General features: G+C 41.5%; 1 pseudogene; it reads left to right on the top strand.

Moving 5' to 3' along the window:
- Positions 1-6409: 6409 nt before the first annotated feature.
- LOC132520470 (ER membrane protein complex subunit 3-like) lies at positions 6410-7260 on the top strand (annotated as a pseudogene).
- The last annotated feature ends 3281 nt before the right edge of the window (positions 7261-10541 follow it).

Raw genomic sequence — 10541 nt, 5'->3', positions numbered from 1 at the left:
TGATGAAATTCCTTTAGGAATAAAACAAGATAGCTTCACAATAAGTAGCCTCTTTTAGCCTAAGTGATCCCAAAGCACTCTGGGAAATGTGGACATTCAGATGACTCCCTAGGGTAGGGAAGCATCTAGACATTCATCCAAGCTTTAGAGCAAGACACATTCTATTCTGTGCAGTGGAAAAACACAGCACCACCCCCCATGCACACACACCTTTGCAAAACAAGGAATATTTATGTACTCTATGTATATATATGTGCATGTTACAATTGCTGGCCAGCCAAATTTGACAAAAGAGTATACATACGAAATATTATAAAAATATATACACAAAACTGAGTTAACATCAAATTATTTCTTAACATGTCTTCCTTTTAAAAATTCACTTCCTGCTGTGCATTTATTCATAGATCATTTCTTTTGCCTCCAAAGAAGAATCAAAATAGTAAATTTTAACATCTATTGTTTCTTTACCCATTTTCCATCCCCTGGCAAAGTCTTTAATCACTCAGTACCCAGATCTCCAAATTTGAAAGCACAAATCCTTATAGATATTTCCTCATATGAAGTTTTGACTAAATTTGGCCAGATAGACATTTGATCACCTAGTAAAAAATGTTAATTTATAAGGGGTGTGGTATTTTTTAAGCCACTGAAATATTACTAACAACAACAAACAACCCTCAAAGTCTCTTAAGCTGTCATCAACAACATAATTGTTAATTATGTTGATTGAAGAACACACTATCCCACAGTTAGAAGATAATACCAAGAAGATATGTTCATTTCATTAACTGTTTTAATCATTTAAATGGTCACTCATACTATTTTTGCTATATTAATGATAGCTAAATGTTGAAACGGAAAAAAATTACAGTTACATTTTAAAACTAGAGAAAATGGTTAATTTTACTCTTCTGTTTAACTAGGATGCTGGATGCATACATTTGTTTTCACTTAATCTTAATTATTACTTTGGTAAGAGGGAGCTATTGTATTTCTATTCTTGACATGATGTTCTGTAACAAGCAAAGCTTTAGCACTAAGAAAAGGACAGTGAAGGAAACACAAGTGAAAATGACAGTGTCCCTGAAAATATTCATGTTCCTCATTTTGTAATGTCCATCATAGTCTTTTATCCAGAATCTAAAGAGCAGAAAATAAAAAATAAAGATTGTTTACTGAGAAAGGTGTTCTCTCTCTCTCTCTCTCTCTCTCTCTCTCTCTCTCTCTCTCTCCCTCTCTCTCTCCCTCTCCCTCTCTCCTCTCTCTCTCTCTCTCTCTCTCTCTCTCTCTCTCTCTCTCTCTCTCTCTCTCTCTCTCTATCGACAAAATCCAAAACCAAATATTCTGGGAGGTTCGAGTGGGAATTTTAATTTCTGTTGAACTGGCACCTGGGGCTCTGCTTTATCATCTCTAGTAGTGAAACCTTCGGGCTTTCTTGAAGGTGTACTGAGGGCCGAACACTTGGAATATAATGTTTTGGTGCCATCTGGTGGATAGTTTTCAGATTAGCAGCTTCACTTGAGAATCATGAATTGTTTCTGAGGAAGGACAGAGGGAAGGACCAGAGGAAGGAAGGAAGGAATTATTCATCTCCACTAGTCATATAATGTGGAGCGCTCCATAAGACATGCTGGGAACTACTGGGAAGGAGGTGGAGAGGAGGTGGCAAGCAAGACATGGGCAGAGGGGAGCCAGTGATGATAAAGCCAAACCAGCAAGAGTGAAGCGAGATAGGAGCAGCTGGACAGCCCTTATCAGCATCAGGAGGGGTCGCACGTCGTAGTCTGAGTTGAGGTAAGAAGCCTAGAGCACCTGAGCTATCTGAGGTCTACTCTGGGCAGCCAGGCTGGCTCTGGGATCTGCAGGAGGGAGAGGTTGAATCTGAGGGGCTATAGGGCATGTCCAGTGAACGACTGGACAGCAGCCCTTGACTGTCAGTCTGTGATGACCCAGTTTTCACACAGGATAGGAACTGAGCCAGGAATGGGGAAATTAGAGGTAGGGTACTGGTGGGATAAAGTGTAAGTCAAAGCTAAAACTCCATTACCAAAAATCTTTGAGATCTGAAAGGTGATTTAACTCAAAATTCATGGTCTTCCCTGCTACTCTCAACCCAATCCTTAACAAAACAAAACAAAACAAAACTATCGCTAGCCTTCCTTTTTTCAATGACTGCAAACCATCCAGTTTCCAAGTCAGAAACATAGAGTCTGCTTAATGCCACCCCTGTTTCTCACCCCTCATATGGAGTCAATCCCAAAGTCCTGTTGATTTCACCCCTTAAACGTCTCTTGAATCCCCCCATCTCCCTTCATCACTGCCACCCCCTGGTTTAAGCAATGCCTCTCTCACCTGGCTGACTGAATAATCTACTTCTTCCAACTACTTCCACTTCTCTCGCTTCCAATCTGCTCCCCGCAGGGCAGCTAGGGTTGTATGTTCAAAATGAAATCTGAGCATGGGGCCACCCCTGCTTAAAATGCTTCATTTTTAAAAGTCAGAACCCCTTGCCTTTAGGAAAACTATCTAGCTCGAACATGTACAGCAAGACTCTGCATGACCAGGCCCCCACCTTTCCAGTCTTGCTCTGTACATTGCCCCACTCCGGTATGCTCAGATTTAGCCACTCAGGCCCTTATAGCCCATTCTTCTTCCTACCACAGGACTTTTGCATATGCTGCTCCTATTGCCTGGGCACTCCTCTCTTCCCACTTCATCTAGTTAACTCTCATTTATCTTTCAGAACTTGGTTCAAAGTCACTAATTCTCCCCTGGCCTTTCAAATCAAAGCTCCCACTTTAAGCTGTAATAGCTCAAATTTCCATTCATTTAGGTAAAAGTCACACTTGCAATTTTAATCTTAGAAACTATTTAAATATCTATCTCCCTCCCACCTGGAGAATATAATTCCCATGAGGGCAGAGACTGCATATATTTTGGTTCACCATTACATATCCTGGGACTAACACAGTCCCTGCATTAATAACAACTTGATAAAAAAAAAACAAAGAAAGAAGGGAGGGAGGAAGGGAAGAAGAAGAAAGGAATGGCAGGAAATTATTAAAAGTATTATATAGTGAAAAACGGTAAGTTTTTCAAAGATTGATGTACAAAATTAAAATTTTTCTTATGCAGACCATCCTAAACCTTCTTTATGATCCAATGTGTATTGTGAATGCCACCTATAACCCCTAACAACTAAGGGCCCTGCATAATGCAATAGTTAGGCATGGTCCTGCCCAGGTCAGACAGCCAGATCTAATCCCACGTCCTGCCCTCTCCAGCTGGGAGAACTCAGGCCACTACCCTCGCCTCTCTAAGGCTCAATGTCCTTATGCATAACAGGGATACTCACAGTACTTGCCTCACAAACTTGAGAAGAATAAATGAAGTAGTCCAAATGAAGCACTCAGGAAATCCTCAGTCAATACTAGCTTTAACTTTTACCTGTAATCAACCTCTGCTGTAACACACTGTCACTCATGAGTATTAGCTCCAGACACATTTCTTTTGCCTCTGGTTTCCCACTCCTTCCCCTTCCCACCATCTGGGCCTATCATGGTAAAACCCTCTTCAAATTCCAAGGCTTAATTCAAATGCTGCCTCCTTTCAGGAAGCCTTCAATGCCCCTTTCATAAAAATCCACATATATTTAGTTAATGAATCCTATGTTGGCCCATTCATACTTTGTAAACTCATGTATGGTACTTACAATAGGTACATGGGAAAAGCATCAAATTGTCAAATTTTCATTTAAAGAAACATTCTTAAAATGTATCTATAAAACAAATGTATCTATAGTATAAGGTGCCTAATTTGGAACTAGATAAATATGTCTTTCCATACAATCCTCTCAAACCTGTTATTTCCGACTGTGGTGATAATAATGACATTTTTAAAAACACGTGTCATGTGCCAGCATGGAGCTGTTTTAAAACCCACCCCAGAGGACTGTCTGGGGAAGCAACAGGACAGAAGGCAACAGAGGCTGCTCTGTGGACCTCCAGAAGAAAAAAGAAAAAGAGACGAAAACGGGGACTGAGGGAGTGAGGGAGAAAGTGGCAACTGGAAGACAAGGTACGGCTTGTACTGGTAAGTTCTCATGGGGGCACCGAAGGATATATAAAATGGCCAAGGAGTCATCCATACTTAACTGCCAGGCCCAGTGTGCACAATGCCATCTTACAGCAGTAGCAAACAAGGGAGAGCTTTCTTTCCCTCCTTTCCCATCTTTCAGATGAAAGCGAGGAGAAAATTGAACTATAAATCAAATTTGGAGTTTTTGCTGGTATGTGGGATCAGACCATATTCAGAATTAAGATTATGTTTGCAACCTTGAAATCTGAAAAAGGTCTTAATATCTAAAATGAAGTCGAAAATTCATCCATCAGACCATATTCAGAATTAAGATTATGTTTGCAACCTTGAAATCTGAAAAAGGTCTTAATATCTAAAATGAAGTCGAAAATTCATCCATCAGCCTGTGTTTTCAACCAGCAGCAGAAGAAGGACTTCTCTTCTAAATAAATTTTAAAAGGATAGTAGGAAGTTAAAATAAGGATGATTTCTAATTGTATCTCATGCATCTTGCTTGTTCATCATACCAGATATACACATATTATTTACTTTAATTCTCATAATACTGAAGTAGGCTTAGTATTATTAAGTACCATTCCCTGTTTTTTTGTGTTTTTTTTGCGGTACGCGGGCCTCTCACTGCTGTGGCCTCTCCCGTTGCAGAGCACAGGCTCAGGACGCGCAGGCTCAGCGGCCATGGCTCACGGGCCCAGCCGCTCCGCGGCATGTGGGATCTTCCCGGACCGGGGCACGAACCCGTGTTCCCTGCATCGGCAGGTGGACTCTCAACCACTGCGCCACCAGGGAAGCCCCCATTCCCATTTTAAACATGAAGAAACTGATGCATTGAGAGTTTACATGTTTCCTCAAGACTCACAGCAAATAAATGTGTGATCCATGGTCTGAACTCAGTAATTGAAACCAGGTTATGTTAAACCACTCTGCTATAGGCACCTCGATAAAATACTATCTTATGCAAGGAATTAAGCATTTTAAGTTTATTTTTTATATCCATAGTTCCTTGTCTTCCCTTAAAACGGGATTCTACACCAAAGTTCATCTTATTGGCTGACTGAAATTTTTGGAGGCTTCCCTGGAAATCTCAGTGCCTGGGATCCCACCTCCCTAGGGCACCATGAAGTCATCTCTCTCCTCTCCATCAACCCAGAGGCTGCCATGAGGCTGTGGGTAAAGATCTCTATTTCTATAGAGCGCACAAAATTATCTTCCTTTCTGAACCCAGGAAAATCCCTTTTTTTGTCTCGGGGAACCTATCTCTTCATCTAGTTCTCTTCTCCCAAGTAGGCTGGGGCCGGTAGTTCTTTGTACCAAAAGTTGGATTTCCTTTAGAAATTTGGACGTCTGGCTTCTCTGGGCTCACAAAACGAAACAAATCTGGGGCAGCGCAGCAGATGCCTTCTTTATGCAAACCACATGCCCTCCACTCACCACAGAGCCATCCAGCTCACTCCTCCCATCACTTTATCTGCCAGACCCTTCTAAGTGTTTGGATTTGTTCATCTTGGCTTAGACTTTTGGAAACAAAATCCAGGAAGGTTTGCTGTGACTTCTTTGGGGAGTGTCACAATCCTCCTTGGAAGGGATGAAGCAGAATAAACGACCTGACTTTCTGGATGACAGGGAGAAAAGATTCAGGGCAAGAGAGGGGGAAAAAAGTCTCAACATTTCTTCTACCTGCTACTTCTCCCTAGTAAAGGAAATGTACTTTCCTTCTTGTACTGCTGTGTTTCCTTTATGAAATGCACACCTGCACCCAGCGAAACGCAATGGCTATATTCAGCGTTGGGCAGCATAAAAAGCAGGTCTTCAGTAAATGTTTCCTGAATCAAGTGCCCCAGTAGATTAGTACAAAAGTATTTAAGATCGGCATCCATGCCTAAACACAAACAAGAATTTGTTCTATAAATGTTCTCTGTATCCAGACTCCCACAGTGCTAACAAGTTTGCCAACTCCCATCCTTTGCAGTTGCCAGGTATACAAATGAGAAAGACAGATTTGATCTGTGGGTAAATAATTAGTTCTCTGGGCCCTAGAACATTATTAATGTGTCATCTATACAGATCAAATCCACACAAAGTAACAAAGGATTCGGAAGAGTTTTGTGGGTAAATTCAGTAACCTGGCATTTCCTCTGGGTAAAGATGCTCCTGACTTGTCAATAAAATAAGGGCTTGCGGGCTGCCCAGTGGTCCCGGGCTCGCCTGGCTGAGGGGCGTGAGAAGGCTGGGAGGCGAACTCGACGAGAAGCCCCGCGCCCCAGTGAAAATCAACCCGGCTACAGCAAGCCGGGAGCTGGCTCTCTGTGAGGATGGAAGGGCCCGAGCTGCTACTCGACTCCAACATCCGCCTCTGGGTGGTCCTGCCCATCGTTATCATCACCTTCTTCGTGGGCATGATTCACCACTACGTGTCCATCCTGCTGCAGAGCGACAAGAAGCTCACCCAGGAACAAGTCTCCGACAGTCAAGCCCTCATTCGAAGCAGAGGCCTCAGGGAAAATGGAAAATACATTCCCAAACAGTCTCTCCTGGCACAAACATATTACTTCAACAACCCAGAGGATGGATTTTTCCAAAAAAACTAAAAGGAAGGATGTGCCTCCTTCTCCTGTGATTGACCCCCCTCCCCGCTATGCTCATAGACATGATGAAAGGCAACGCCACATGTGTCCTCCCTATGATTCTTATTGGTGGATGGCTCAACATGACGTTTTCAGGCTTTGTCACAACCAAGGTCCCGTTTCCACTGACCCTGCCTTTTAAGCCCATGCTACAGCAAGGAATTAAACTACTCACATTAGATGCCTCCTGGGTGAGTTCTGCATCCTGGTATTTCCACAATGTCTTTGGGCTTCGGGGCATTTACTCTCTGATTTGGGGCCAAGATAATGTTGCTGACCAATCGCGGATGATGCAGGAACAGATGACTGGAGCAGCCATGGCCATGCCCGCAGACACCAACAAAGCTTTTAAGACGGTGGGAAGCTTTGGAGCCGACCGACCACCAGTGGGCACTAGATGGCGTCAAAGAGGAGCTCGTGGCTGAAGACCTCCACTTTGAAGGCATGTTCAAAAAGGAATTACAGACCTCTATTTTTTGAAGACCAAGCAGGGTTTAGCTGTGTCAGGAACTCAGAGTAGCGCTTACCCTTGTAACTTTTGTTTTGAGCTGGAGTCTCTCGGAATAAAAAGGGGGATGCGCGAGCTGGCGGGTGTGCAGCAAGGATTGTTCTTGTCTGAGCCGGCTTCCCCTTTATGTTTGAAACCAGAGGAAACATGAGGAGTGTGTGCTGGGTGACTTGCCCAGAAACAGCTATTTTTGAAATACTTTAAATTTCCCTTCTGGTGACTCGAGTAATAAAAGTAAGACAGAGGGGGGAAACTCAAGCTAGTGATAATGTATAAAACTTAGCAAAAATTCAGAAATTTCAGAAAAAGTGTTGTCAATTAAACCTAATTATTATGTACCGTCATTCTGACTTCTAAACCATAGTAAACTCCTGTTTTTTGGGGATCCAAAAAGAAAAAGAAAGGCTCTGGTCTTCGGTTACATTTTCCACGTAATTCAATGTATGCATATACGACCCAAGAAAGAGAAAATGATAGCAAGGAAATGCCGAAAACAACGAGCGCTCTATAATATGAAGAAGTTTCAGAGGATCCATTGCCCTCACAGTTAATGATAGGCTGCCTCTCCAAGAATCCTCTCTAATGCTGGCTTTTGCTACCAGTCTAGCTCAGCTGAGCAATACACTGCCAGCTCTCCAAACCACCTTCCTTCTTCCTTTTTTACTTTTTTCCACAGGACAAAAATACTTCAAGGATTAAATCATATGTGGCCTTTAAGAACAAATACTAGACCCATTATGTTTTCAGATCTCACTTGCTGTTTGGAAGCCCAGATTTTTACCATAGTAGTTGTACTGGCTTATCATCCGGGTTTGGTAAATACAGTAGTAGGTAATAATAATAACTGGCATTCATTGATTATCTATCAAGTGCTAAATATTTTGCACGTGTTTTAAATATTATATCACCAAGTCTCACAACAACTCCTGGGATCAAATCTCAAAAAGGCAAAGTGACTTGTTCCAAGTCTCACAGTAATTGAACTATGAGTTAAAAGCAACTCCTCTGCTTTTACCTCATGGTCCAATTCACATAGTATCCCTGAACCCAAGGCCTCCACGGGAGTCTTTAAAACACTCTACGGAGGCACAGAGAAGAGTTCCGGCATTATGGCTTTTGATTAAGGGATAGGAAGAAGATACTTTGTTCCTATACTTGCTTGAAGGAAGAAATGAAATCTGAAATGCAAGATCCGTAGGATTCATGGCAAAAAAGCAGTTTGAGTCAGGGAAGGCAACCCAATTACCTCTGATGTTAGCCTGAAGCCACGCCCTTGACTGAGGCTGGAAGTACACATAAGGTGCTTTCGTCTAATCATTTTAAAGTACTTAATTAGCATCGCCTAATTACACATTTTAGCATACATGACCCGTCTTTCATTTTATCTTAACTCAGAAACAAGAATTACTGAGGTCAGGGCTTCCCTGGTGGCGCAGTGGTTGAGAGTCTGCCTGCCGATGCAGGGGACATGGGTTCGTGCCCTGGTCCGGGAGGATCCCACATGCCATGGAGCGGCTGGGCCCATGAGCCATGGCCGCTGAGCCTCCGCGTCCTGTGCTCTGCAACGGGAGAGGCCACAGCAGTGAGAGGCCCGCGTACCGCAAAAAAAAAAAAAAAAAAAAAAAAAATTACTGAGGTCTTCTGAGAACAGAAAAGAAAAAGAAAAGAAAATGAGATCCAAATTTTTTAAAATAACAGTTACAAAATGTCTTACTCAGAAAAGAGAGATTTATCATTATGTATGTGTAGGGATACTTTAAGCCTCAGAATAGGGAGAAAAGTGTCTAGGTTGAGATTCAAATGCAGGTTCTCTAAGTATTTCAAAGTTTGGACTGTGGTCTCTGGAGATACATGGCAGGTAGGTTGTTCTTTCACATGCAAATCTAGGTTGGGCCATCAGATTTCCTGAATTGAGATTGAAAGGAGAATGAAGCTGGGGAAAAATGGGAAACTTTGGGCCAGATAAACAGTTGTTTCTCCCCAGACTAGAAAAAAAGTAATAGAAAAGAATTTCTCGAAATGGGCATCTCTTACCACTTGTATCAGGTCACCTGGGAGTGCTTATTAAAAATACAGCTGCCTAAATACTAACAGGCACAAAAGGGGAAATCGACAGTAACACATTCAGAGTAGGGGACTTTAACACCCCACTTTCACCAATGGACAGATCATCCAAAATGTAAATAAATAAGGAAACACAAGTTTTAAATGATACATTAAACAAGATGGACTTAATTGATATTTATAGGACACTCCATCCAAAAACAACAGAATACACATTTTTCTCAAGTGCTCATGGAACATTCTCCAGGATAGATCATATCTTGGGTCACAAATCAAGCCTTGGTAAATTTAAGAAAACTGAAATTGTATCAAGTATCTTTTCCGACCACAACGCCATGAGACTAGATATCAATTACAGGAAAAGATCTGTAAAAAATACAAACACATGGAGATTAAACAATACACTACTTAATAACGAAGTGATCACTGAAGAAATCAAAGAGGAAATAAAAAAATACCTAGAAACAAATGACAATGGAGACACAACGATCCAAAACCTATGGGATGCAGCAAAAGCAGTTCTAAGAGGGAAGTTTATAGCAATACAAGCCCACCTTAAGAAGCAGGAAGCATCTCGAATAAACAACCTAACCTTGCACCTAAAGCAATTAGAGAAAGAAGAACAAAAAAACCCCAAAGTTAGCAGAAGGAAAGAAATCATAAACATCAGATCAGAAATAAATGAAAAAGAAATGAAGGAAACAATAGCAAAGATCAATAAAACTAAAAGCTGGTTATTTGAGAAGATAAAACAATAGATAAACCATTAGCCAGACTCATCAAGAAAAAAAGGGAGAAGATTCAAATCAATAGAATTAGAAATGAAAAAGGAAAAGTAACAACTGACACTGCAAAACTAAAACAGATCATGAGAGATTACTACAAGCAACTCTATGCCAATAAAATGGACAACCTGGAAGAAATGGACAAATTCTTAGAAATGCACAAACTTCCAATTGAATCAGGAAGAAATAGAAAATATGAACAGACCAATCACAAGCACTGAAATTGAAACTGTGATTAAAAATCTTCCAACAAACAAAAGCCCAGGACCAGATGGCTTCACAGGCGAATTCTATCAAACATTTACAGAAGAGCTAACACCTATCCTTCTCAAACTCTTCCAAAATATAGCAGAGGGAGGAACACTCCCAAACTCAGTCTACAAGGCCACCATCACCCTGATACCAACACCAGACAAAGATGTCACAAAGAAAGTAAACTACAGGTCAATATCACTGATGAAC

The sequence above is a fragment of the Lagenorhynchus albirostris genome, chromosome 5, assembly GCF_949774975.1.
Source record: "Lagenorhynchus albirostris chromosome 5, mLagAlb1.1, whole genome shotgun sequence".
Classification (NCBI taxonomy): domain Eukaryota; kingdom Metazoa; phylum Chordata; class Mammalia; order Artiodactyla; family Delphinidae; genus Lagenorhynchus; species Lagenorhynchus albirostris.
This window is presented reverse-complemented; position numbering and strand designations above follow the sequence as displayed.